Genomic DNA, 7,615 nt, shown 5'->3' with positions numbered 1-7,615 from the left:
CATTCATGGTGGCAAACAGAGCGGACATTTCCTCTACTTCATTTCTAGCATTTGCAGTATTTCCTCTAAGAAAAGGAGGTAGGGAAGAGTTAACACACTGTACGCTCCAGCCAAGTACTTAGCATCAATCAGTGGAGGTGATAAATATGGAAGAGAAGACTGGAGGGGAGCTCCTGATGTTTGAGCCTAGTTTCCCCTGCTACCGCAGTCAACTAAATCATACACCACCTCGTTGTTCCTACTGAATAACTGTTCCAGAGCTGTTCTAGTTAGAAACCTCTGCTAATTTCCAGCCTTCTGGCCAATTTATATCCATATGTTCTGTGCTAATGTTGCCATTTAGTTTAAATACTTCTTCCTCTCCCTTTCCTGTGTATATATTTATAGAAGGAATTACATCCAGTCTCTGGCTTTGTTTTGCTTGGCAGAAAAAGACAAGGCTTTTTACTCTTCTAAAGACTGACTCTCAATTCGCTGCTCGTGCTCATCTGCCTGCCCTGCACCTGTTTGAATTTGGTTCATGTTTCTTGAATACAGGCAGCTAGAATTGTACACTATGGTCCACATCAAGTTCCCTACTACCTTCTACACAGGAATTAATATCTTCTCCTTTCCGCTGTAAATACCTCACCTAAGACATTCCTGGACTTGTCAAGTTTCACATACGTGATGCAAGTCAGCTCCTCTCCCACACTTCTTCACTGCACTGCTGGTATCTCACACACTGAAACAATCGCTACCCCTTTCTGCCATTGGCACTTCGCATGCACAATACAGCTACTTGGCACATCTCGTATACAGTCACAGCCAGATGCCACGGGCTATCTAACATGGCCTGAAAGACAAGCCTCCAGCTCGGGTTTCAGAATTTGGCATTATAGAATTTTAACCTGTACTTTCATTTTGACCATTATTTCAGTTGTAAGAATGGAAGGTTACTGTGGATTCTTTTAAGACATTTGGTTCCTGTGGTCTGATACACACCAAATGTCTGGCCACAACTCCTCAAGCATAGGCTTTACGCCAAACTCTTTGGGCTTCTTGCCCTCATACCAGCCAGTCTAGAGCTGCCCAGTGTCCCAGACCAGTCGAGCTTGAACTTGTTCCACCTGACGTGGGAACAGCCAGCACTGGCCATGTTTCTCTTCACAGCCATGCACTGACAGCTCGTGGACCTCATCTGAAAAACTTCTGCACTGGTCAATCATCTCAATCATTTGCAGCTAGCCTGGCCCTGCTATGCAACAGAAATTCTTGTTAGTGACTTAAACTTCTCTTTACCTGATACCGTAGCCCCCTTTGTAATTGTACTCACCCCATACTCCACACCACATTGAGTGTCTTAATGAAGTCCTTGTCTACTGCATTTGGTCTATCTTGATAGTTGGCAAAGGAAGCTGGTGCCAGAGCGATCTGTTTCTACTTTTGCTCATCCCTTTTGTACTTTGTCCCAGTTTCATTTCCCTCCAGGCTTTTATTTCCTTTCAAAATTTCCTCTAAAGCTTCCCTTACAGTTCTATCGAATCTTTCAGATTTTTTTTGCCGCTTAGTAACAAAATCATTTTGTCCTGTAAATAATAAAAATTTGTGTCATCTCATTGTGGAATAAGTATTTATCGGGCATTACATTTATGGTTGTTTTTACAATTTGAAAACATGAGCACGAAGGACAGCAAAATGTAGCAGCAGCGTCACTCAGTTCCCTCACACACACACAAATTTTCCTCAAAACTGATGGCTTGCGAGTCAGCTGCACACAGCTAGAATATAAAAATACCCGTTGCTGCAAGAAATACATATTCCTGGTGCTGTTCCTCTGCAGGAGAAGCTGTATACAGCTACATTTTGAAGTCAGAGAGGATCCCAGGGTTGTATTTATTATTATTTTTATGGCATTTAGCATCGCTGTTCTTGCATGCCTTTTTTTCCTCTCTCTAATACTTTATACCTATTAGTATAGGAACTCAAATCTTTTTCCAGAGTGATGTTATTGCTGTTCTTTTTTTTTTTGTTTGGTTGGGTTTCGTTATGCTCTGTTTTTTTGAAAGCAAATCATCCTGTTGTGCCTACATGTACATTGCCCTGCTTAAGGACAGAAGCTAGCCTTTTTAACAGAAGATGACAGTGTTTTCAGCTGTTTGTTCTTTGTGGCTCTCAGCCACAAAGAATGCGTTAATAGCTTTCATATATATTCAAAGTGACTGCCTTGGTAGAAATTTCTGCATTTTTTTGTGCAAAGAAAGGTGCAGTTTCTCTGCTCTTAATACCCAGAAAGTATTCTAAAGTATTCTGGGGGTTTCTTCTTATGTTATTCAGATGTAGCAAACTTGAAAATTTTTTTATGTTCTCTTCAGCACTTCTGTTATCTGGTCCAGTGCCATTCTGAAATGGTCAGAAACTCCAGCTGTATTTTCTTTCCAGTGCCAACAATGTCAAACCTTCCATTTCTGTAAACTGTTTTACACAAAAAAATTACTGAACGCTTTGCAAGCAAACTAATCAAACAGGGGAACACTTCTCTTTATAAAAGTTCAAACCATGTAACTCAGCACAGAAGTCATATGAAGCAGTTTGTTACTTGATTTATTATTCTTCTTACACCGATTTAAAAGCAAACTCAAGTCTGCTGAAATCAATAGATTTAAATCCATTTTGACCTGTGAGATGGAAAAAAAATCAAATCTTCAAGACAGATTTTGCTCAGTTAAAAGCAAATGTTTGACTTTTCAATTGAATAGTACATAAAATGAACAGTGAGGTCGTGCAGAGTGACATGTCACTTGTAAGGGCTGCAGGTATGCAGTGTCCCCGTCCCCTGTGAGTCACCTGGTGCTGGCTGCTGACAGAGGGGAATGAACCATTAGCTCAGCAATCAGTATCAGTATCAGTATCTCAGAGGAGCTCCCCGTTCCTCAGAGCTCTTCCATTAAAACCAATTCACCTGACAACGCTTGACCTTTGCAAATTCACAGAAAAACTTCCAAGCATTTGCCTTCTCAGATGAAAAAACACAGTGCTTTTTACTTTAGGGCAGCTAATAGGAGCAAAATATGTCCACATGATTAAAGCAGCGCACTTTAGATTTACTGCAGAAAAAATTAACCAAAACTATACTGTTTCTTTTCAGAACTACATTTTTACCAAACACTTGTTTGTTCACAGCCCTGATAAAAAAAGTAAATTGGTGCAAAAGCATATGAAGAACTATACTCGGAGAGTAGTCAAAAATTATTTATTGGACAAAGCGCACATCAAATCATAAAGGCTCTGTTTGTAGTTCAAATTTTTTTCTGTTTTCATGAAAAGCTTAGGGTATGCAAGAGAGTACACTTACTGACTGTGCAGATGGCATGAAGCTGGAAGCAACAAGAATTATGCTGGAGACCAGGATGGTTCTCTGAATAGGAGTCAAAATGTTAGATGGTTGCAAAAGAAGTCAAACATCATGCTGAGATGGAAGAACAACCTGTAAAATGCAGGAAGATGTCCTCCCACTTCCCTCAGCCCTGCTGAACCGCCCAGCTGGCGATCCAGCACTGCGCTGTGAGGAAGATGAGATCTGCTTGAAGAAAATCTAGAAAAGTGCCACAAGTGCATGAACGTAGATTTGGAAAACCCTAGGATGAAAAAACTAGGTAAGCCCCAGGGTGAAAAACTGACAGGGCTGGGGTTGTTCAGTCTAGGAAAAAGAAGACCAGAGGTGACATGATAACAGCCTCCAAATATGTAAAAGGCTGCTGCAAATTAAAACGGAGTGATACCGTGTTTTCTCTGTGGTGGATAGGATGAAATGAACCGAGTTTGCGTCTTTTATTAGGCTAAACCAACTGATCTGATAAACGTGGACAAACTTGAGGGCATATAAAGCTTTATTAAGCTTGAAACAGAAGCTGTGAATAAGACCAGCTTTGCACCAACACTACTCCTAAGGATGGTATTTTAGCACAGCAGCATTTTAGTGCCATCTTAGCATAGCAGCAGCTTGTCCAGGCTGCAGGATTCCTGGGTCTTTGGGCATTTTTTGAGAAAAGATTAGGCAAAAATCATTCAGCATTAACTGCTTTGAGTTAGACCAGCTTTACTAACTGTGTAAGTCCCAGTGCTGTAGGTCTTTGCTGAAGACTTTCACCCAAACCCTCAGAAAAGTATTTATCCACCTGTTTAGATGCCTGGGTTGAATAATTAAGCAACGCTTACAAAGCTACTCAGCTGCCACCCAATTTTGTAATCACCTATGTGTCTGTGGGTGGGCACAGGCAATTTATCGCACAGTTCAGCTTCTTGTGTCAAGCTGTGAGAGGGGTCTTGCATCAGGTATTCTGCTTTGCTACCAGGTCCCTCCCTCATGAACAGTGAATGTATAAACCAGAGCAAATGCCTCCCAAAATTGTGTTCGGACTATCACCACAGAGTGGCTGAGGAGTTAAGGGTCTCAGCTGTGATGTGACAGACACCGACTGGTTCAAATCTGTGTTTTGTCCCTGACTAGAGACATGAACAGGAACTTTAGTGTCTGGCATCCTCGGGTGAGCCCTCTAATAGCTGAATTATGTAGCACCTTTATCTGCCTAACAAATAATCAAGCTGATACCAAAACTGGAGGCTTCTTCGCATTATTTCATCTGGTTGAGTAAATCATATGTAGAGAAATAAGATTGCATAAAACCTATGGAAAGACTTAAAAACACATTTTAATGAAATCAGCTCAATTTGAGTCGCCTCTCCAGCCAATACAATGAGTTGGAGATTCTGCAGGGTGATTTATATTTTAAAAAAGAGATTAAAGGAGCACTGCAATATGGTTATGCTCCTTTATGCCTGTGAGAGCATGGCCTGAAGTCTGCCGGGCTCCCAGTAAAAGAACTGTGGCAAACTCATTGAACTCCGGGGCACAGGGTCAGGCTTTTAAAAAAAAAAAAATTAGAGTTTTCTAGAATTCATGTGGAATTAATTTAACTCCTTAACAGTTTTATATTGCCAGATGCAATTAAGAAGCTTTTTTCTCATTTATTCACCATCTTATTTAGGAGATTAAGATCCAGTTAGTCTATCCTTGCAGTTGTGCTTAAAAATAAATAAAACAAAAATACCACGACAGTATTCACAATCAGCACAGGAAAGCAGTTGCTCAGGGTCTTATTTGCTAGTATGTGATTTAAAAGCACAACTAATAGGCCCCACAGATTCAGGTACATTTGTTTAGCTCTGTTTACTAAAATGAGCATATACAAATATACAAATATACAAAAGTGAAATACATCCTGGATTACAAATACATGCTTAGTGCAATGCAGCTGTAAGTAAACGTTGCATTGAAAATTGGACTTGTCCCTAATACACAGTTTTTAAACCATTATTAAATGCTTTAAAAAAGCAAATCCAAGCAATGCACCAGTAACCCAGTAAGCAGTAACCTTTTAGCAACAGAACATTTGCTTTTTTCCCCAGCTCTTGAAGAACAATTTATGCTGATGACATTTTATCATGTATGTTTGTTACTTACAGCCACATGAAAAAGTCCTGCGTAAGTAGAGACAGTAAGAATTTTGCCAGAGGAAAGCTCTTGTATTTGACGCTGAATATATCAACGTAAGAAATTGGACTAGGGGTCTGCTTTTGCAGTTGGTTTCTATATGTAACGATGGTAGTTATGCTGTGGAACTCCTGTACTATTCATCAAAATTTACTTGCTCTTCATCTTTTAGTACCATTTAATTTTCTGCTGCAGTTACAGTATTAGAGCTACATACATAAATTCTCACCAGATACTTAACTGCACATTTTCACTTTTTGTTCTTTAGTGGTTTTTTTCTGTTGCTTACTCCGGTAATTAGCTGTGTCCCCAAATTTGCATTAGAAGCAGCTCATTTTTCCACTTAGTTAGCCAAAGAAATAATATATATTATATTGTATGTTATTTCTCTTGAAATAACATATAGAATTAGTCTTTGCAAGTATTGGAAGAATCCTCCTGAAGAATTTAAATGCTCAGTAATGGAAGCTGCTGCAAGAGAAGTTGAAGAAAATAAAGCAAGATAGTTGCTTAATCCATTATCAGGCATGGAAAAAAATCTTAATTTAAATACATATATAAACATGGTCAGAGGAGTTAAAAAAACCTCTAGCTGTCTGAGTCTCTGGGATGAGCAGAAGTCTGTCACCAAACTTTTTTTGGAAATCATATCTTAAATTTTATTCACAGAAAAGCTGTTTTAAATACATGGATTCACGTAGGATGTTGGTCTGTTCTTTTAATCGTGCCATACCTTTGAATTTTGGTAACAATTTCTGACTCAGCTTGGTTCTCAGCAATTTTCAGTAGCCCTCCCTTGAAATCTGTTAATAATACATCAGGGATGGGTGCTTCTGCCTTCACCTCTTCTGTTTGAACTCAGGAGAGCAAGATTATTGCCTGCCCTAAGAGACTTTGCTGCTGTGTGCTGTCCGTGGCAGATCTGTCAGCTGCGGAGAAATGATCCTCAGACAACTGCATAAGCCAGATATCGACACTGACAGAGCATGTGACTGGAGTTAAGGTCAGAGATTCAAAGACTGTAGGATTGGGGCCTTAAAGATTTATGCACAGGATTACCCCGCGTCCTGTATATCGCTGGCTTCGAGGGAGATACCTGCAAAGTTAAAGGTGTACTTAAATCTTTGTGGAACCAGGCCTTGATAATCCTGTAAGCACATGCTAATAGGGTTTCACCAGATTTACTGTCTTTTCATTGCGCCCTTCAGAAAATAAGTACAGAAAAGAATTACTTAACTTGCTAATTATATGATAAAAAAAGAGAAAAAAGGTTTTACATAGACTGAAGAATGTTAAGATAAGCTCCAACATCCTGCCAAGCCAGATCTGATACCCCCTATAATTTATGTCACCATCTCCTGATGGAGATTAAAACAGATTAAAAAAATGCCTGCTTCTCATTGTCACCAGTGCTACGCACAGTTTTCTAAAAGAAGTACTGCAAAATAATTCAGTTTAAATGCTCTCTCATGTTTAAGTGTATACCCCAAGAAGTAAATCCACCTTCTCACAAAGGACCAAAAATAACGACAGTTCCATTTAAACTCAGTGTTGGAAGTGCAGAAGGTTCTTCTGGTCTGATGCTCCTTCTTTTCACAGGGTTGAAGGACACCTTTATTCCTTACAGCTGCAGCATGTTGCTTTATAATTTTATTTTACCATATACTAAATTACTGTATTTACAGCAGAAAGGTTTATTGTTTTAATCTGCAGCTTTACATTAAGCATGTTATGATTGCAAAGTAAGTAAAACATAGTTGGAGTACAGCTTGTCAAGACAATATTGAAAACTTTGTTTTGGTCAGTTTTCAATTAATTTTATGTATTTTAAAAATGTATTTCTAAAAATGAGTAACTGTGAAAGATGAGCTAAAAGAAGGCCATTTATGTAGACACCAGATACAAGGAAAAACAGGCTTCCAAGGGGTGAGCATCTAGTGTAGTATATACACAAACTCCGTTTGTGCCATTTTTACAGTGGTTCTCTGAAGAATCAAGAATTGTAACCAAATGTTATTGGCAGAAATCTTCAAGAAAAGTGGATGTCAAGTATTTGCCAAAATAAAATTTAAAAATACACAC

Source organism: Pelecanus crispus, chromosome 6 (assembly GCF_030463565.1).
Source record: "Pelecanus crispus isolate bPelCri1 chromosome 6, bPelCri1.pri, whole genome shotgun sequence".
Lineage (NCBI taxonomy): Eukaryota > Metazoa > Chordata > Aves > Pelecaniformes > Pelecanidae > Pelecanus > Pelecanus crispus.
Note: the sequence above shows the minus strand (reverse complement) of the source record.